At 38.4% G+C, this 22,067-nt stretch overlaps 1 long non-coding RNA gene across 3 annotated transcripts; it reads left to right on the top strand.

Annotated features, from left to right (window-relative positions):
- The first annotated feature begins 622 nt into the window (after positions 1–622).
- Positions 623–19,607, top strand: LOC127852505 (uncharacterized). Of its 3 annotated transcripts, none has more exons than XR_008036219.1 (3): positions 623–928; positions 3,085–8,461; positions 10,585–19,607. It is a non-coding gene; the product is annotated as an uncharacterized LOC127852505 (long non-coding RNA). The 3 variants fall into 3 exon arrangements; XR_008036220.1 differs by lacking the exon at positions 623–928 and adding an exon at positions 1,719–2,223; XR_008036218.1 differs by lacking the exon at positions 623–928 and having other exon boundaries at positions 2,529–8,461.
- Positions 19,608–22,067: the final 2,460 nt, after the last annotated feature.

Genomic DNA, 22,067 nt, shown 5'->3' with positions numbered 1-22,067 from the left:
ATCATTACTGGCAGATGACCCCTTTTGATTTTCAGATCACTTAGTCAAAGGTCAAGGTCACAGTGACTCGAAACAGTTAAATGGTTTACGGATGATAACTCAAGAATGCTTTCACCTAGGATCATGAAACTTCATAGGTACATTGATAATGACTGGCAGATGACCCCTATTGATTTTCAGGTCACTAGGTCAAAGGTCAAGGTCAAAGTAACAAAAACCGTATTCACACAATGGCTGCCTCTACAACTGACAGCCCATATGGGGGGCATGCATGTTTTACAAACAGCCCTTGTTTTATTTTTGTATTCATTTGTTCCAGATTTCCCCATTTCGTTACATGTGTAAATCATGTAGCTTCCAAGGGAAGATGAAAATCCATCGTTGCAAGTAAGGTTATAACATACGTGCATGATAAATCAAGTGGAGGAGTCACTATGGGAGGTGGGTCCTGTTAATCTTAAATATTAAAAAAAAAAATTTATTTGTTCCAAAAAGATTTAAATTCATTTGCAATGCAGAAAAATAAATAAGTTTTTGTAACACTGTCCCGGTTTGCCTTCCGCTTTCTATGTTATATCTGGCTGTATGTGCTCTTTATTTACAAAGTTTTTTCTTAGCAGCTTCAAAACCTTGTCATGAGTGATCTCAGAGAACAAAATACTTAAACTCTTATAAGATTTGTTAAAGAACAAGCTATTATGTTTATGTTGTAAACAAGCCGCATTCCCAATCCAAGACCCTGTGTTGTTACACGTGCAAATCATGTAGCTTCCCAGGGCAAGTGAAATCCGTCGTAACAAGTATGATAATAACATACGTGCGTGATAAATCAAGTGAATGAGTCACTATAAGAGGTGGGTCCTATATCTTAAAAATTTATGCCCCCCTTCAAAGAAGAGGGGGTATATTGTTTTGCTCATGTCGGCAGGTCAGTCGATCTGTCCACCAGATGGTTTCCGGATGATAACTCAAGGGATCATGAAACTTCATAGGTACATTGATCATGACTTGCAGATGACCCCTATTGATTTTCAGGTCAGTAGGTCAAAGGTCAAGGTCACAGTCACTCGAAATAGTAAAATGGTTTCCGGATGATAACTCAAGAAGGCTTAGGCCTAGGATCATGAAACTTCATAGGTAGATTAATCATGACTGGCAGATGACCTCTATTGATTTTCAGGTCACTAGGTCAAAGGTAAAGGTCACAGTGACTTGAAATAGTAAAATGGTTTCCGGATGATAACTCAAGAATGCTTACGCCTAGGATCATGAAACTTCATAGGTAGATTGATCATGACTGGCAGATGACCCTATTGATTTTCAGGTCACTAGGTCAAAGGTCAAGGTCACAGTGACTCAAAATAGTAAACTGGTTTCCGGATGATAACTCAAGAATGCTAACGCCTAGGATCATGAAACTTCATAGGTACATTGATGATGACTGGCAGATGACCCCAATTGATTTTCAGGTCACTAGGTCAAAGGTCAAGGTCACAGTAACAAAAACCGTATTCACACAATGGCTGCCACTACAACTAAAAACCCATATGGGGGGGCATGCATGTTTTACAAACAGCCCTTGTTTTATTTTTGTATTCATTCTTTCCAGATTTCCATGTTGTGTTACACGTGTAAATCATGTAGCTTCCAAGGGTACATGAAAATTCATCGTTGCAAGTATGGTTATAACATACGTGCTTGATAAATCAAGTGGGGGAGTCACTATGGGAGGTGGGTTCTGTTAATCTTAAATATTGTAAAATCAATTAATTATTTGTTCCAAAAAGAATAGAATTCATTTGCATTGCAGAAAAATAAATAAGTTTTTGTAGCACTGTCTCGGTTTGCCTTCCGCTTTCTATGTAATATCTGGCTGTATGTGCTCTTTAATAACAAAGTTTCTTTTTAGCAGCTTCAAAACCTTGTTATTAGTGATCACAGAGAAAAAAATACTTAAACTCTTATAAGATTTGTTAAAGAACAAGCTATTATGTTAATGTTGAAAACAAGCCGCATTCCCAATCCAAGACCCCGTGTTGTTACAAGTGTATATCATGTAGCTTATCAGGGTAGGAGAAAATCCGTCGTTACAAGTATGATAATAACATACGTGCGTGATAAATCAAGTGGGTTAGTCACTATAAGAGGTGGGTCCTGTTAATCCTAAATATTTATGCCCCCCTTCAAAGAAGAGGGGGTATATTGTTTTGCTCATGTCGGTAGGTCCGTCCGTCCGTCCGTCCACCAGATGGTTTCCGGATGATGGCTCAAGGGATCATTAAACTTCATAGGTACATTGATCATGACTGGCAGATGACCCCTATTGATTTTCAGGTCACTAGGTCAAAGGTCAAGGTCACAGTAACAAAAACCGTATTCACACAATGGCTGCCACTACAACTGACAGCCCATATGGGGGGCATGCATGTTTTACAAACAGCCCTTGTTTTATTTTTGTATTCATTTGTTCCAGATTTCCCCATTTCGTTACATGTATAAATCATGTAGCTTCCAAGGGTAGATGAAAATCCATTGTTGCAAGTATTATTATAACATACGTGCATGATAAATCAAGTGGGGGAGTCACTATGGGTGGTGGGTCCTGTTAATCTTAAATATAAAAAAAAATAATTTTATTTGTTCCAAAAAGAATTAAATTCATTTGCAATGCAGAAAAATAAATAAGTTTTTGTAACACTGTCCCAGTTTGCCTTCCGCTTTCTATGTTATATCTGGCTGTATGTGCTCTTTAATAACAAAGTTTTTTCTTAGCAGCTTCAAAACCTTGTCATGAGTGATCACAGAGAAAAAATACTTAAACTCTAAAAGGTTTGTTAAAGAACAAGCTATTATGTTTACGTTGTAAACAAGCCGCATTCCCAATCCAAGACCCCGTGTTGTTACAAGTGTATATCATGTTGCTTCCAAGGGTTGGAGAATATCTGTCGTTACAAGTATGATAATAACATACATGCGTGATAAATCAAGTGGGTGAGTAACTATAAGAGGTGGGTCCTGTTAATCTTAAATATTTATGCCCCCCTTCAAAGAAGAGGGGGTATATTGTTTTGCTCATGTCGGTAGGTCGGTCTGTCCGTCCACCAGATGGTTTCCGGATGATAACTCAAGGGATCATGAAACTTCATAGGTACATTGATCATGACTGGCAGATGACCCCTATTGATTTTCAGGTCACTAGGTCAAAGGTCAAGGTCACAGTAACAAAAACCGTATTCACACAATGGCTGCCACTACAACTGACAGCCCATATGGAGGGCATGCATGTTTTGTAAACAGCCCTTGTTTTATTTTTGTATTTATTTGTTCCGGATTTCCCCATTTCGTTACATGTGTAAATCATGTAGCTTCCAAGGGTAGATGAAAATCCATTGTTGCAAGTATGGTTAAAACATTCTTGCATGATAAATCAAGTGGGGGAGTCACTATGGGAGGTGGGTCCTGTTAATCTTAAATATTAAAAAAAATAATTTTTTATTTGTTCCAAAAAGAATTAAATTCATTTTCAATGCAGAAAAATAAATAAGTTTTTGTAACACTGTCCCGGTTTGCCTTCCGCTTTCTATGTTATATCTGGCTGTATGTGCTCTTTAATAACAAAGTTTTTTCTTAGGAGCTTCAAAACCTTGTCATGAGTGATCCCAGAGAAAAAAATACTTAAACTCTTATAAGATTTGTTAAAGAACAAGCTATTATGTTTACGTTGTAAACAAGCCACATTCCCGATCCATTACCCAGTGTTGTTACAAGTGTATTTCATGTTGCTTCCCAGGGTAGGAGAAAATCCGTCGTAACAAGTATGATAATAACATACATGCGTGATAAATCAAGTGGGCGAGTCACTATAAGAGGTGGGTCCTGTTAATCCTAAATATTTATGCCCCCCTTCAAAGAAGAGGGGGTATATTGTTTTGCTCATGTCTGTAGGTCGGTCTGTCCGTCCACCAGATGGTTTCCGGATGATAACTCAAGGGATCATGAAACTTCATAGGTACATTGATCATGACTGGCAGAAGACCCCTATTGATTTTCAGGTCACTAGGTCAAAGGTCAAGGTCACAGTAACAAAAACCGTGTTCACACAATGGCTGCCACTACAACTGACAGCCCATATGGAGGGCATGCATGTTTTACAAACAGCCCTTGTTTTATTTTTGTATTCATTCGTTCCAGATTTCCCCATTTCGTAACATGTGTAAATCATGTAGCTTCCAAGGGTAGATGAAAATCCATTGTTGCAAGTATGGTTATAACATACGTGCATGATAAATCAAGTGGGGGAGTCACTATGGGAGGTGGGTCCTGTTAATCTTAAACATTAAAAAAAAATAAAATAATTTGTTCCAAAAAGAATTAAATTCATTTGCAATGCAGAAAAATAAATAAGTTTTTATAACACTGTCTTGGTTTGCCTTCCGCTTTCTATGTTATATCTGGCTGTATGTGCTCTTTAATAACAAATTGTTTTCTTAGCAGCTTCAAAACCTTGTTATTAGTGATCACAGAGAAAAAAATACTTAAACTCTTATAAGATTTGTTAAAGAACAATCTATTATGTTAACGTTGTAAACAAGCCGCATTTCCTATCCATTACCCCGTGTTGTCACAAGTGTAAATCATGTTGCTTCTCAGGGTAGGAGAAAATCCGTCGTCACAAGTATGATTATTATGCCCCCCTTCGAAGAAGAGGGGGTATATTGCTTTGCTCATGTCGGTCGGTCTGTCGGTCCGTCCACCAGGTGGTTGTCAGACGATAACTCAAGAACGCTTGGGCCTAGGATCATGAAACTTCATAGGTACATTGATCATGACTCGCAGATGACCCCTATTGATTTTGAGGTCAATAGGTCAAAGGTCAAGGTCACGGTGACCCGAAATAGTAAAATGGTTTTTTAATGATAACTCAAGAACGCATATGCCTAGGATCATGAAACTTCATGGGTAGATTGATCATGACTTGCAGATGACCCCTATTGATTTTGAGGTCACTAGGTCAAAGGTCAAGGTCACGGTGACCCGAAATAGTAAAATGGTTTCCGGATGATAATTTAAGAATGCATACGCCTAGGATCATGAAACTTCATGGGTAGATTGATCATGACTCGCAGATGACCCCTATTGATTTTGAGGTCACTAGGTCAAAGGTCAAGGTCACGGTGACCCGAAATAGTAAAATGGTTTTCGGATGATAACTCAAGAACGCATATGCCAAGGATCATGAAACTTCACAGGTAGATTGATCATGACTCGCAGATGACCCCTATTGATTTTTAGGTCACAAGGTCAAAGGTCAAGGTCACGGTGACCCGAAATAGTAAAATGATTTTCGGATGATAACTCAAGAACACTTTTGCGTAGGATCATGAGACTTCATAGGTACATTGATCGGACTCACAGATGACCCATATTGATTTTCAGGTCACTAGGTCAAAGGTCAAGGTCACAGTGACAAAAAACGTTTTCACACAATGGCTGCCACTACAACGGACAGCCCATATGGGGTCATGCATGTTTTACAAACAGCCCTTGTAACATATGTGCGTGATAAATCAAGTGGTTGAGTCACTATAAGACGTGAGTCCCGTTAATCCTAAATATTTATGCCCTCCTTCAAAAAAGAGCGGGTATATTGTTTTGCTCATGTCGGTAGGTCGGTGAGTCCGTCCACCAGATGGTTTCGGGATGATAACTCAAGGGATCATGAAACTTCATAAGTACATTGATCATGACTGGCAAATGACCCCTATTGATTTTCAGGTAACTAGGTCAAAGGTCAAGGTCACAGTGACTCTAAATAGTAAAATGGTTTCCCAATGATTACTTAAGAACGCTTAGGCCTAGGATCATGAAACTTCATAGGTAGATTGATCATGACTGGCTGATGACCTCTATTGATTTTCAGGTCACTAGGTCAAAGGTCAAGGTCACATTGACTCGAAATAGTAAACTGGTTTCCGGATGATAACTCAAGAATGCTTACACCTAGGATCATGAAACTTCATAGGTACATTGATCATTACTGGCTGATGACCCCTTTTGATTTTCAGATCACTAAGTCAAAGGTCAAGGTCACAGTGACTGGAAACAGTAAAATGGTTTCCGGATGATAACTCAAGAATGCTTACGCCTAGGATCATGAATCTTCATAGGTACATTGATCACGACTGGCAGATGACCCCTATTGATTTTCAGGTCACTATGTCAAAGGTCAAGGTCACAGTAACAAAAACCGTATTCACACAATGGCTGCCACTACAACTGACAGCCCATATGGGGGACATGCATGTTTTACAAACAGCCCTTGTTTTATTTTTGTATTCATTTGTTCCAGATTTCCCCATTTCATTACATGTGTAAATCATGTAGCTTCCAAGAGTAAATGGAAATCCATTGTTGCAAGTATGGTTATAACATACGTGCATGATAAATCAAGTGGGGGAGTCACTATGGGAGGTGGGTCCTGTTAATCTTAAATATTTAAAAAAAAAAATTGTATTTGTTCCAAAAAGATTTAAATTCATTTGCAATGCAGAAAAATAAATAAGTTTTTGTAACACCGTTCCGGTTTGCCTTCCGCTTTTTATGTTATATTTGGCTGTATGTGCTCTTTAATAACAAAGTTTTTTCTTAGGAGCTTCAAAACCTTGTCATGAGTGATCACAGAGAAAAAAATACTTAAACTCTTATAAGATTTGTTAAAGAACAAGCTATTATGTTAACGTTATAAACAAACTGCATTCCCAATCCAAGACCCCGTGTTGTCACAAGTGTATATCATGTAGCTTCCAAGGGTTGGAGAAAATCCGTTGTTTCACTTATGATGATAACATACGTGCGTAATAAATAAAGAGGGTGAGTCACTATAAGAGGTGGGTCCTGTTAATCCTAAATATTTATGCCCCCCTTCGAAGAAGAGGGGGTATATTGTTTTGCTCATGTCGGTAGGTCTGTCTGTCCGTCCACTAGATGGTTTGTGGATGATAACTCAAGGGATCATGAAACTTCATAGGTATATTGATCATGACTGGCAGATGACCCCTATTGATTTTCAGGTCACTAGGTCAAAGGTCACAGTGACTCGAAATAGTAAAATGGTCTCCGGATGATAAGTCAAGAACGCTTAGGCCTAGGATCATGAAACTTCATAGGTAGATTGATCATGACTGGCAGATGACCTCTATTGATTTTCAGGTCACTAGGTCAAAGGTTAAGATCACAGTGACTTGAAATAGTAAAATGGTTTCCGGATAATAACTCAAGAATGCTTAGGCCTAGGATCATGAAACTTCATAGGTAGATTGATCATGACTGGCAGATTACCCTATTGATTTTCAGGTCACTAGGTCAAAGGTCAAGGTCACAGTGACTCGAAAAAGTAAACTGGTTTCCGGATGATAACTCAAGAATGCTTACGCCTAGGATCATGAAACTTCATAAGTACATTGATCATTACTGGCAGATGACCCCTTTTGATTTTCAGATCACCAAGTCAAAGGTCAAGGTCACAGTGACTCGAAACAGTAAAATGGTTTCCGGATGATTACTCAAGAATGCTTATGCCTAGGATCATGAAACTTCATAGGTATATTGATCATGACTGGCAGATGACCCCTATTGATTTTCAGGTCACTAGGTCAAAGGTCAAAGCCACAGTAACAAAAAACGTATTCACACAATGGCTGCCACTACAACTTACAGCCCATATGGGGGACATGCATGTTTTACCAACAGCCCTTGTTTTATTTTTGTATTCATTTGTTCCAGATTTCCTCATTTCGTTACATGTGTAAATCATGTAGCTTCCAAGGGTAGATGAAAATCCATTGTTGCAAGTATGGTTATAACATTCTTGTGTGATAAATCAAGTGGGGGAGTCACTATGGGAGGTGGGTCCTGTTAATCTAAAATATATAAAAAAAAAAAAAATAATTTGTTCCAAAAACAATTAAATTCATTTGCAATGCAGAAAAATAAATAAGTTGTTGTAACACTGTCCCGGTTTTCCTTCCGCTTTCTATGTTATATCTGGCTGTATGTGCTCTTTAATAACAAAGTTTTTTCTTAGGAGCTTCAAAACCTTGTCATGAGTGATCACAGAGAAAAAAATACTTAAACTCTTATAAGATTTGTTAAAGAACAAGCTATTATGTTTGCGTTGTAAACAAGCCGCATTCCCAATCCATTACCCAGTGTTGTTACAAGTGTATTTCATGTTGCTTCCTAGGGTAGGAGAAAATCCGTCGTAACAAGTATGATAATAACATACATGCGTGATAAATCAAGTGGGTGAGTCACTATTAGAGGTGGGTCCTGTTAATCCTAAATATTTATGCCCCCCTTCAAAGAAGAGGGGGTATATTGTTTTGCTCATGTAGGTAGGTCGGTCCGTCCGTCCACCAGATGGTTTCCGGATGATAACTCAAGGGATCATGAAACTTCATAGGTATATTGATCATGACTGGCAGATGACCCCTATTGATTTTCAGGTCACTAGGTCTAAGGTCACAGTGACTCGAAATAGTAAAATGGTTTCCGGATGATAACTCAAGAACGCTTAGGCATAGGATCATGAAACTTCATAGGTAGATTGATCATGACTGGCAGATGACCTCTATTGATTTTCAGGTCACTAGGTCAAAGGTAAAGGTCACAGTGACTTGAAATAGTAAAATGGTTTCCGGATGATAACATAAGAATGCTTGGCCTAGGATCATGAAACTTCATAGGTTCATTGATCATGACTGGCAGATGGCCCCTATTGATTTTTAGGTCACTAGGTCAAAGGTCAAGGTCACAGTGACTCGAAACAGTAAAATGGTTTCCGGATGAAAACTCAAGAACGCTTAGGCCTAGGATCATGAAACTTCATAGGTAGATTGATCATGACTGGCAGATGACCTCTATTGATTTTCAGGTCACTAGGTCAAAGGTAAAGGTCACAGTGACTTGAAATAGTAAAATGGTTTCCAGATGATAACTCAAGAATGCTTAGGCCTAGGATCATGAAACTTCATAGGTAGATTGATCATGACTGGCATATGACCCTATTGATTTTCAGGTCACTAGGTCAAAGGTCAAGGTCACAGTGACTCAAAATAGTAAACTGGTTTCCGGATGATTACTCAAGAATGCTTACGCCTAGGATCATGAAACTTCATAGGTACACTGATTATTACTGGCAGATGACCCCTTTTGATTTTCAGATCACCAAGTCAAAGGTCAAGGTCACAGTGACTCAAAACAGTAAAATGGTTTCCGGATGATAACTCAAGAATGCTTACGCCTAGGATCATGAAACTTCATAGGTACACTGATTATTACTGGCAGATGACCCCTTTTGATTTTCAGATCACCAAGTCAAAGGTCAAGGTCACAGTGACTCAAAACAGTAAAATGGTTTCCGGATGATAACTCAAGAATGCTTACGTCTAGGATCATGAAACTTCATAGGTAGATTGATAATGACTGGCAGATGACCCCTATTGATTTTCAGGTCACTAGGTCAAAGGTCAAGGTCACAGTAACAAAAACTGTATTCACACAATGGCTGCCACTACAACTGACAGCCCATATGGAGGGCATGCATGTTTTACAATCAGCCCTTGTTTTATTTTTGTATTCATTTGTTCCAGATTTCGCCATTTCATTACATGTGTAAATCAGGTAGCTTCCAAGGGTAGATGAAAATCCATTGTTGCAAGTATGGTTATAACATACGTGCATGATAAATCAAGTGGGGGGAGTCACTATGGGAGGTTGGTCCTGTTAATCTTAAATATTAAAAAAAAAAGAAAAAAAAAATTAAATTCATTTGCAATTCAGAAAAATAAATAAGTTTTTGTAACACTGTCTTGGTTTGCCTTTCACTTTCTATGTTATATCTGGCTGTATGTGCTCTTTAATAACAAAGTTTCTTCTTAGCAGCTTCAAAACCTTGTTATTAGTGATCACAGAGAAAAAAATACTTAAACTCTTATAAGATTTGTTAAAGAACAAGCTATTATGTTAACGTTGTAAACAAGCCGCATTCCCAATCCAAGACCCCGTGTTGTTACAAGTGTATATCATGTAGCTTCTCAGGGTAGGAGAAAATCCGTCGTTACAAGTATGATAATAACATACGTGCGTGATATTGTTAGGACCCAGTCCGCGCGTTTACAGTAATATGATGTGGATTTCGTTATGTGTTTTCAATGAAACCAAAACCGAAGAGCCACAGAGAAAAAAATACTTAAACTCTTATAAGATTTGTTAAAGAACAAGCTATTATGTTAATGTTGTAAACAAGCCGCATTCCCAATCCAAGACCCCGTGTTGTTACAAGTGTATATCATGTAGCTTCTCAGGGTAGGAGAAAATCCGTCGTTACAAGTATGATAATAACATACGTGCGTGATAAATCAAGTGGGTTAGTCACTATAAGACGTGGGTCCCGTTAATCCTAAATATTTTTGCCCCCCCTTCAAAGAAGAGGGGGTATATTGTTTTGCTCATGTCGGAAGGTCGGTCCGTCCATGCACCAGATGGTTTCCAGATGATAACTCAAGGGATCATGAAACTTCAAAGGTACATTGATCATGACTGGCAGATGACCCCTATTGATTTTCAGGTCACTAGGTCAAAGGTCAGAGTGACTCGAAATAGTAAAATGGTTTCCCAATGATAACTTAAGAACGCTTAGGCCTAGGATCATGAAACTTCATAGGTAGATTGATCATGACTGGCATTTGACCTCTATTGATTTTCAGATCACTAGGTCAAAGGTAAAGGTCACAATGACTTGAAATAGTAAAATGGTTGTCAGATGATAACTCAAGAATGCTTAGGCCTAGGATCATGAAACTTCACAGATGACCCTATTGATTTTCAGGTAATTAGGTCAAAGGTCAAGGTCACAGTGACACAAAATAGTAAACTGGTTTCCGGATGATAACTCAAGAATGCTGACGCCTAGGATCATGAAACTTCATAGGTACATTGATCATTACTGGCAGATGACCCCTTTTGATTTTCAGATCACTAAGTCAAAGGTCAAGGTCTTAGTGACTGGAAACAGTAAAATGGTGTCCGAATGATAACTCAAGAATGCTTACGCCTAGGATCATGAAACTTCATAAGTACATTGATCATGACTGGCAGATGATTTCTATTGATTTTCAGGTCACTAGGACAAAGGTCAAGGTCACAGTAACAAAAACCGTATTCACACAATGGCTGCCACTACAACTGACAGCCCATATGGGGGGCATGCATGTTTTACAAACAGCCCTTGTTTTATTTTTGTATTCATTTGTTCCAACTTTCCCCATTTCGTTACATGTGTAAATCATGTAGCTACCAAGGGTAGATGAAAATCCATTGTTGCAAGTATGGTTATAACATAAGTGCATGATAAATCAAGTGGGGCAGTCACTATGAGAGGTGGGTCCTGTTAATCTTAAATAAAAAAAAAAAAAATTCAATTTGTTCCAAAAAGAATTAAATTCATTTGCAATTCAGAAAAATAAATAAGTTTTTGTAACACTGTCCCAATTTGCCTTCCGCTTTCTATGTTATATCTGGCTGTATGTGCTCTTTAATAACAAAGTTTTTTCTTAGCAGCTTCAAAACCTTGTCATGAGTGATCACAGAGAAAAAAATACTTAAACTCTAAAAGGTTTGTTAAAGAACAAGCTATTATGTTTACGTTGTAAACAAGCCGCATTCCCAATCCAAGACCCCGTGTTGTTACAAGTGTATATCATGTAGCTTCTCAGGGTAGGAGAAAATCCGTCGTAACAAGTATGATAATAACATACGTGCGTGATAATGTTAGGACCCAGTCCGCGCGTTTACAGTAATATGATGTGGATTTCGTTATGTGTTTTCAATAAAACCAAAACCGAAGAGCCTTTCCATGTATTTTTATTCTCCAGCAAGAAATGCATCTTAAAGAAATGTTAATGTTGTAATATAAAATTCAAATGTGTACTATATATGTATTCAATATTTTACTCTATGTTTCAATAGTTTTATTTTACTAGATTTAACAAAGTTCGCTTACTGAAATTGTAAATTAATGTTGAATGGGAGATGTTACCCAAATGTTCGTTAGTTCAGTTATGAGAAAATCTCAGCTTTATATACTACTGAGAAGGCACACTGCGCCTTGTGCCGGGCACATCGGCACACTGCGCCAGGCACATGGCTTAATGCGCCCGACACACGACACAGTGCGCTTACCACAACAAATTTTGTGCCGGATGCAGCTATGCCTTAACAGGTGCTCATAGAAACTTTAAGAAAGTTGCCAAACATTCAAGTTCTACAATACAATACAATCATAAATAACAACAATAGCCTAAGATATTTCAATCACCTCAAAAGAGCGTTTTGTGCCGCTACAATTTGAAAACATTTCCTTTAAGACTATTTAAAATCAATGGTGAACGCTTGTAGAATAACCTGCAACCTGGCAACGACAATCGGGTACAGTAAAAATCAAGATGGCTGCCAGTTCATCCACAACAACATGTGTTAGAGCTTTAAATGGATAAATCTTTGGATTAAGACAGTTTTAAGTGGTAACATTTACCAAAAATATGAACTAGCATTTTAAATTAATAGGCATAGGTACTTCTTTAATTTACTGACGGAGAAAGTTCTGCTTTAAGAAAAAAATGTCTGCCTTGCCAACAGGACGTCAGACTCGTAATTTTAAACAATGGAATAAACACCCAAAAGTTATTCTAGCCTGTATATGTAACTCTATTGACTGGCCGTTAAGTATCTAATTGATCAGCATTATTATTATGTGGCCAGGCTAGACTAGACAACAGTTTTGGAGGAGAACAGTCAATTATACAGCTGGAAATTAAGGTAAGACTATAAACAATTCATAAAAATAGCTTACAATAAATAAGATTGATTGACACTGGGGACCAACATCACCCCCCTGTCTTTTATGGCAAACTCCTGTTGCCATATAAACAACAAATGTTACGGTATTTTATAAAAACACTTGTAGAACACTTACAGTGTGAGCGCTTAAATGAGCATATACGGTATCCGTTTTCTACAACAAAATGTAATAAGACATAAAAAATAAGTGTATCATATTAGAGCAATCATTCAAAACATCAAAAGTGTGAACACTTAACATGGCACATCCTAATTGAAAGCAACAATTTGGACATAAAAGGCGCGAACACTTAACGGTGCATATACATTGTACTGTTATAAGAAGAACAATCTGAACATTAAAAACTTAACGAGACATATACTCTTTTTAGAGGAGCAATTTGAACACTTAAAGTCTGAACACTTAACAGGGCATACCCTATTACTAGCGAAATAATATGAACATTCAACAAGAGAACCAAAACAAAACTGCCCACTCTTTTTTAGGCGCTTTGCCCCCATTTTATCCGGTTCATGGTCCTTTTGACGTCGCTGGTCCCCAACCTTCTGCACTGTTACCTCAAGGTTTTTTATTGCCCTACTGTTCCACTCGACGGCTGATATCAATTTGCCGATGGAGCTTTCGATCGTCTTCTCCAGCTGGAATAGAGCGGTCGCAACTAAACTGGGCTCCTGTGTAGCTTCCTGTTCCGTCTGCGTGCTTGCTGCCTTCGACACCACTCGCTTTGGCTCGTCCATCACTGGTGTGTTTAACCTTGAACTAAAGCCTGGAGCTAATGCGCACACCTTATGTTGACTGAAGTCATTTTGTCCGCCTTGGGCTGGGGTCGCCTGAGGAACTCCAAGATTGGCACTGGTAATCACTGGTGTGGGTAGATAGGTTGTAAACCCTGACCCTACACTGACACTGACATTGGCACTGGAAATCACTGGTGCGGGTAGATAGATTGGAAACTCCGACCCTACACTGACTGTTGCGGGACTTTGATAGAAGTCATCAAACACATCGAAATTGTCCAAATCCTGCTCAAAGGGAACAGTTTTGGAGGTCTCAAATCTGTTGAACTCTGGACTTGTCGGTGTGTACGGCAAAGCTGTCCCGGTAGACATGCCGGGTCCATTAAACAGGTTGGCAAAGACTTGCGGTGTCATCTTCACATTAACTAGTTCGCCTTGGCCTTGGTAGATAGTCTCGTGCGCAGCAAGCTCGTAATCCACTCCCTCTTGGACCTCCTTGGGGTGTGTATTCTCGATTAGGTACCTACTTTGGTCTCCACCTCCCTGCATTGCTGCCAACACTGCATGCTTCTCATAGTCCGTCACATGCTTATTCAAAGCTTCTCTCGATGAGCACCTAAACAAGCACAGAGAGCAATAGAACGGTGCTTGATTTAAAGGGAAATGGTGCTTTTTGACGTGGTCGGTCATCCTGTACCTCTCATTCACAAAACTCGTCCTGTTTCTCTTACAATGAATGCACGAGAAAAGAGGCCGCTTTCTCAATCTCTGCCCATACTCCATCATCTGCAAATACACAATCATTGATTTCGGTCTTAATTTAAAGTCCGTACTCTCAAAAGTCACTTGAAAACTTAATTTATGTTTGTTAATGTGCATTTCTTGCTGGGAATTTTGTGTAACACTATGATTTGCATTTAAGCTGTCGTGTCACTATTTCGGTTTGTTTGTGTGTGTTTTTTTTAAATTACACCCGCGATTCGCGTACAGTCTTTAATAAGATTGATGTTTTTTTCACTTTAAATTCGCGTCTCACAATCGCACCTAACTCACACAAAAGTATTTAGATAACAAAGTCTTTCAACAAGTTGAGTCACACACAAAAATAAATAAAAATCAAGACACGTAATAGGACAGATTACTATAAGTTCTTCCGTGCTCCATCAATCCATTTCAGAAGGTTAGTACCCGTATATGGCTTCAACTTGTTGTGATGAACTACTTTCTCCGGGCCTTTTTTCTCAACTGGATCACAAAGTTAATCTCAGATATCTTTACCTTCACCAACTTTACCAAAAACGGACCATCAAAGGCTTTCTGTACTTTTGCACTTATACCGACTCTTCGCGTTTCATGTAACAGCCAAACCATGTCACCAACTTCGTACTTGTGGAAGGAGAGGCGCGCATCGTACACCTCTTTACTGCGCTTTGCATTTGCCTCCAAATGCCTTCTTGCAACCTCATGTGCCCTCCGCATGCGCCCTCTAATTTGAACTACAAAATCAGATGGGTTTCCAGTCTCGTTTGCAACCTTTATGTGACCAAACATAACGTCCGCCGGTAACAGACCTCTCGGCCAAGCACGACCATGTTTGGCGATAACCTTGTTGACTTACAAGGGGTCGCTCTGTATGCTCCCGCCAGACAACCCAGGTACAGATCCCAATCTTTCTCCTCGTCAGTGAGATATGCTCTGACCATCTTTATGAGGGACCGGTTGAATCTTTAGACCTGACCGTTTCCCCGAGGATTGCGAGGACTAATGCAAGTCTTTTTTGTAATTTCGTCGCTAGACGTAAACTTGTACCTGTCTGATGTAAGTTTCATTATTTGGTTTTGCATATAATTCATTAATATTTTCACATCTTCCTCTTCAGGTTACTCTTTTGGTTTTCGTGTGTCCGTGGGAACTATAACTGCTTGATATTCCATTTTTCGAATAAAATGGGTCAATTGTGTGTCAGCTCCTTTGGCGCCTGTTGTTTGAACAAACTGGATATATAGTCATCTCTCTGGTTGTGACAGGGACCACTGCTATGTGTGTTTCTGTTTCATGCATTTCCAGGACACCCCGGGAATGCTGTTCCACAATGTGATTGTAGCATTTCATTATTGTCGGAAACTCTGTCACCATACACCAGACAGGTATAACTTGCTGGTCAGAATCAAGCTTTTGCCTTGTGCTGCCATGGTCGGTGTCAGTGAATGTGTGGTTCTTCTTGCAATACTAAGCATTCCATTATTGTTGTTGAGATGCCCACCTGGGTCATTTCTGTTGAGCCCTATCAAGGAGATCTCCACCGAGGCTAAAATGGCCCTTGAGATGCCCACCTGGGTCATTTCTGTTGAGCCCTATCAAGTAGATCTCCACTGTTCTCTTCAGCAATGCTTTACAGTGATACCTCACACTTGTCTGGTCCATGAACCCTTTATCACTTTGATAGGTATTTAATCCTTTACTCCTTAGATATGTATTTTGACACATTTGTAGTCCCTTCAAAGTTAAATTCAATTTAAAGACCTTATTGCTAGATTCAAGTTTTAAAAGCTTTATTTCCAACTCTTAGATACAGATGAGCAGCAAACAGCATAGAACCTAAACAAACTGTGAGTTACTCGCAGGCTGTTCTGGTTTTAAGCTGTTTGCACATAGCCATTTCCTTGTTTGTTTCTGAGTTGTAAAGGGTTATGGCATAAACCCTCCAACCATCAAAGAATCCCATTGGATTAGAAATTCACAATTTCAGATGATTCAACAGTTTTTTCTCTTCGAGATTTTATGACTGGTTTGATTATGTAATTTGTTGTACAAATTTTTTATTTTCCATGGAAAGTAACAGCCTTTTCACTGCAGAGTCCGAAAAATAATTGGTTTGATATAGCTAAAAAAATATGCTGGCAATCGAATTTCAATCAAACCTAAAGCATGTTTTCTATGCTGTACATGAATCGCATGGTACTTTATCTTTATTGTATAAGAGGACCAAGACTGTGCGCTCCACAAAATGTGCACTTTGACCAACTCAGCTTTATGCACATTAAGTTGTATTTGTTTATTAATATTGTATGATGATTAAACCATTTATCAAATTATGGTATGGGCATCAGGGAAACAGACAAAGCCCTCCTTGACTTTAGCTTGCCCATCAAATTTCTGCCCATACTGGATTTTTGCTATGAAGAGTCATCCTTTTATCGAAAAATTCTGTAAAAGCAGAAAGTTTCATCCCTGATTAGCATTCACAACTGCACAGGCTGATCAGGGACAGCACTTTACGCATGGATTCAGTCCATTGTTCACAGAACGCTGCTTAAATATTTGGCTCTGCACATTAGTGGGGTCTGTATCTTGAGGTTCTGGCAAGTGGCACATGCTTGGAGCAGTGTTATATTGTATTCATTGTATATGAGTGGCGCGCTGTAGATATGGGGTTTAATGCATTTGCGTAGTATCGTCCTAGATAAGCCTGTGCAGTCCCCACAGGCTAATCAGGGACGACACTTTCCACCTAAACTTAATTTGTGCTAAGAAGAGACTTTCTGTAAACGGAAAATGCAACAAAAAAAGTGGAAAATGTCATCCCTGATTAGCCTGTGTGGACTGCACAGGCTAATCTGGGACTACACTTTACGCACATGCATTAAACCCTCTTTTCACAGAGCACTGTCCATATCCTTAATAAATACAGGCACAAAATTGCCTTAATTTCCAAAATCATATCAAAATGTATTTTATTTAATTATTTTTTAAGCATAATTTTGGTCTAGGAATTAATGGTTTTTGTAAGCTCAAATCTGCTCATATGAGGCAATTAATTGGTGATTCACGAATGAAGTGTTGTGTTTAGTTGTTTTAACACAATTCACACTGAGTCAAAACAGGGATAATCAAACATGACATGTTATATTTTGGGAAAGATCTTGTTAGGTTAAAACACTGGAGCAGTATTTGGATATTTATTTTTTTATTCTGGGCCATACTTTTGAAACATTTATGACAAGTGAGGGAAATCCATAATACGGGCATTCATGATAATGAAGTAACATGCAAAGATTATGTTACTTGTTCTTTTGTTGTTTTTTGCTGGCTAAAACACTTTCCACATGCATCCAGCAACCTTGTCATAGACTACGCATCTAATTATGAATCAAGTAATTTTGTTTTTTTCCTGAAAAATATTCAGAAATCTACCTTTGTGATTGAATTCATATGTTAATGTTATTTCTTTAAGACCATAAACAAGCAAAGGTGTCATATGATAATCATTTGATTTATTGTTATTTTTGTTGTATTATTTCAGTTGTTAACCATTTTGTGTTTGTTATGTTGTTTTTTCGACATTGGTTTCCAAAGATTTCTGCACATGCTATGTATACATCATTGAACCTATTTGTATGTTTGGGTTAAAAAAAAAATTGTGTATTGATGATCATTTTTATGACCCTTCGAAGAAGAGGGGGTATATTGTTTTGCACATGTCGGTCAGTCCGTCCACCAAATGGTTTTCGGATGATAACTCAAAAACGCTAAAGATCATGAAACTTCATAGAGATCATGACAGGCAGATGACCCCTATTGATTTTCAGGTCACTAGGTCAAAGGTCAAGGTCACAGTGATTCGAAATAGTAAAATGGTTTCCGGATGATAACTCAAGAACGCTTAGGCCCAGGATCATGAAACTTCATAGGTACATTGATCATGACTGGCAGATGACCCCTATTGATTTTCAGGTCACTAGGTCAAATGTCAAGGTCACAGTGACTCGAAACAGTAAAATAGTTTCCGGATAACTCAAGAATGCTTATGCCTAGGATCATGAAACTTCATAGATACATTGATCATGACTGGCAGATGACCCCTATTGATTTTCAGGTCACTAGGTCAAAGATCAAGGTCACAGTGACTCGAAACAGTAAAATGGTTTCCAGATGATAACTCAAGAACGCTTAGGCCTAGAATCATGAAACTTCATTGGTACATTGATCATGACTGGCAGTGACACCTATTGATTTTAAGGTCGCTAGGTCAAAGGTCAAGGTCACAGTGACTCCAAACAGTAAAATGCTTTCCGGATGATAACTCAATAATGCTAAGGCCTAGGATCATGAAACTTCATAGGTACATTGATCATGACAGGCAGATGACCCCTATTGATTTTCAGGTCACTAGGTCAAATGTCAGGGTCACAATGACTCAAAACAGTAAAATGGTTTCCGGATGATAACTCAAGAACGCTTAGGCCTAGGATCATGAAACTTCATAGGTACATTGATCATGACTAGCAGATGATCCCTAACGATTTTAAGGTCACTAGGTCAAAGGTCAAGGTCACAGTGACAAAAAACGGATTTACACAATGCCAATGACAGCATATTTGGGGGGCCTGCGTGTTTTATTTACTTGAAGATGCACTTATTTGACTTCTATTATTTTCTTGTAGTGCAAGAATGGAATGTTGTTTATGTGAATTATACGATTGCTTGAGTATTGTTGATAAACTTGAAAATGGGTCTTTTAAGATAATATCATTGTATCACATTCTGATGAAATTTATCTAACAAAAGAATTTAAGGAGATTGCTTAAGAAGACACAATAATGTTTTGAATGCACTGTTTGACCATATTTATACAAGTTTATGCGAGATTCTTTTTATTATTTTACAGTTTCCTTTTAAAATGACTTAACGATATCCTATTGTTTATAATTTCAACTTCTTCTTTACCACATGATGCTCTTGATCACTGCCTTTTTGCATGTATTGGGTACCTGTACAATGATTATTCTGTTCTTTGTCTATAAACCAATCAGATATCAAGACTAGTATTCTTAAGATTACAATGTGTGCTGCATACAACTGTGCTGCTGTCATATATGAAGTTCAATTTTATATTTTGATGTAATTATTGTTACTGTTGGTGTTTCAGAAAATAAAAGCTTGAAACATTTGATGTGTGATTTTGCATTTTTGGGGGGTTATTTTATGACTACAATTAGGCTGGTTCAGCTGCACTACAAATGAGCTGTGCTGTGGGCTTAATTCATGTCCATAAAGTTTGTCACAGATTAGCCTGTGCAGTTCACAAAGGTTAATAAGGGTAGACACTCCACCTTAACTGGATTACCTTAAAATAATAAATACACTGTAAGCACATGCATTAATCCATACACTGTAAGCACATGCATTAATAAATACACTGTAAGCACATGCATTAATCCATATACTGTAAGCACATGCATTAATCCATACACTGTAAGCACATGCATTAATCCATACACTGTAAGCACATGCATTAATCCCGGTTTTCCCAGACCAAGGATAAAATATTTTAACCATGCTTTCATAACACAGCTGTATGGGCACCATATTTGTATTTGTGTTTAATGTACATTTAAGGGCAAGTTAATTTCATTGAACTTGTAGAATAAAAATTGATACCAGAACAGTATTTTTCTTCATTTTCACGCATTTACAATTTTCTCTTGTAGGTGTATTTTATACACTTGTAGGTGCATTTTATGTATGATTGTGCTCCCCCCCCCCCCCCCCCCCCCTTGAAAACTAAGAAGTAAGTATATTGCTTTGCACCTGTTTGTCGGTTGATCCATAGTGTCTTGTTTTGGCACTATTTCCAGCGATATTTTGTCCACACTACACAGAACACTTTGACTAGTAAACATCATAATAATTTCTATGCTTGTTTCTTTGGAGAAAAGGATGATGCCATGGTGTTGAGGTCAACAGGTTAAAAACTCTTAACCAATCTACAAAAAAAAAATGAATGTGAGAGGTCTCAGTCAGAAAATCTCTGGAAACCAGCCAATGTCATCAGCATACTAATGATGAAATACTGCTACATGTTTACAACATTATCAAGACATTAACAGATTTCACCCCGTTCTATTAGCGAGAAATCAGTTGACCATCAAAAAAGTTATGCAACAGACACTTGATGGTGTATTGGACTCTCAACTTCGCACTATACGCATAGACTTTGCATGATCTATTAATAGCATCAGATTCTGAATTACCACTGCTGCGAGAAAATTCTATGTGACTTTGACGTAGCAAATAGTGGACTATTTTAATCATTCATAAATATACCCTTGTGCAAAAACGTATGATTAAATTTTTTAGCGCACCTGATTGCTCAGGTGAGCTTTTGTGACCGGTCTTTGTTCGTTGTATGTCCGTCCGTCTGTTAACATTTGCTCGTAAACACTCTAGAGGCCACATTTCTTGTCCCATCTTCATGAAACTTGGTCAGAAGCTTTGTCCCAATGAAATCTCAGCCGAGTTCGAAACTGGGTTGTGCCGGGTCAAAAACAAGGTCACTAGGTCAAAAAAAGAAAAACCTTGTAAACACTGTAGAAGTCACATTTCATGCCCAATCTTCATGTAACTTTGTCAAAATGTTTGTCTTAATGATATCTTGGTTGAGTTCAAAAGTGGTTCCGATCCGTTGAAAAACATGGCCGCCAGTGGGCGGGGCAGTTTTCCCTATTTGGCTATAGAGAAACCTTGTAAGCACTCTAGAAGTCACAATTTTTGCCCAATCATCATGAAAGTTGGTCAAAACATTGGTTCAATTGATGTCTCGGACGAGTTCGAAAATGGTCGAGATCGGTGAAAAAAACATGGCCGCCAGTGGGCGGGGCATTTTTCTCTTTATGTATATAGTGGCAGTTTTCCCTATTTGGCTATAGAGAAACCTTGTAAACACCCTAGAAGTAACAATTTTTGACCAATCATCATGAAAGTTGGTAAAACATTGGTTTTATTGAACGAGTTTGAAAATGGTCGGAATCTGTGAAAAAGCATGGCCAGCAGTGGGCGGGGCATTTTTCTCTATATGTATATAGTAAAAACATGTGAACACAGTAGAAGTCACATTTTTGCCCAATTTTCATGAAATTTGCTCAGAACATTTGTTTCCTTGATACGAGAGTTGTGTTAAAAAATGGTTCCGGTCAGTTGAAAAACATGGCTGCTGGGAGGGGGGAAGATTTCGAAAAAGAGGGGGTATATTGTTTTGCTCATGTCGGTCCGTCCGTCCACCAGATGGTTTCCGGATGATAACTCAAGAGCGCTTATGCCAAGGATCATGAAACTTCATAGGTACATTGATCATGACTTGCAGATGATCCCCTATTGATTTTCAGGTCACTAGGTCAAAGGTCAAGGTCACGATAACCCGAAATAGAAAAATGGTTTCCGGATGATAACTCAAGAACACTTATGCCTAGGATCATGAAACTTCATAGGTACATTGATCATGACTTCCAGATGACCCCTATTCATTTTCAGGTCAAAGGTCAAGGTCACGGTGACCCAAAGCAGTAAAATGGTTTCCGGATGATAACTCAAGAACGCTTATGCCTAGGATCATGAAACTTCATAGATACATT

The sequence above is a fragment of the Dreissena polymorpha genome, chromosome 1 (assembly GCF_020536995.1).
Source record: "Dreissena polymorpha isolate Duluth1 chromosome 1, UMN_Dpol_1.0, whole genome shotgun sequence".
Classification (NCBI taxonomy): domain Eukaryota; kingdom Metazoa; phylum Mollusca; class Bivalvia; order Myida; family Dreissenidae; genus Dreissena; species Dreissena polymorpha.
Note: the sequence above shows the minus strand (reverse complement) of the source record. Positions and strands in the feature narration are given on the sequence as shown.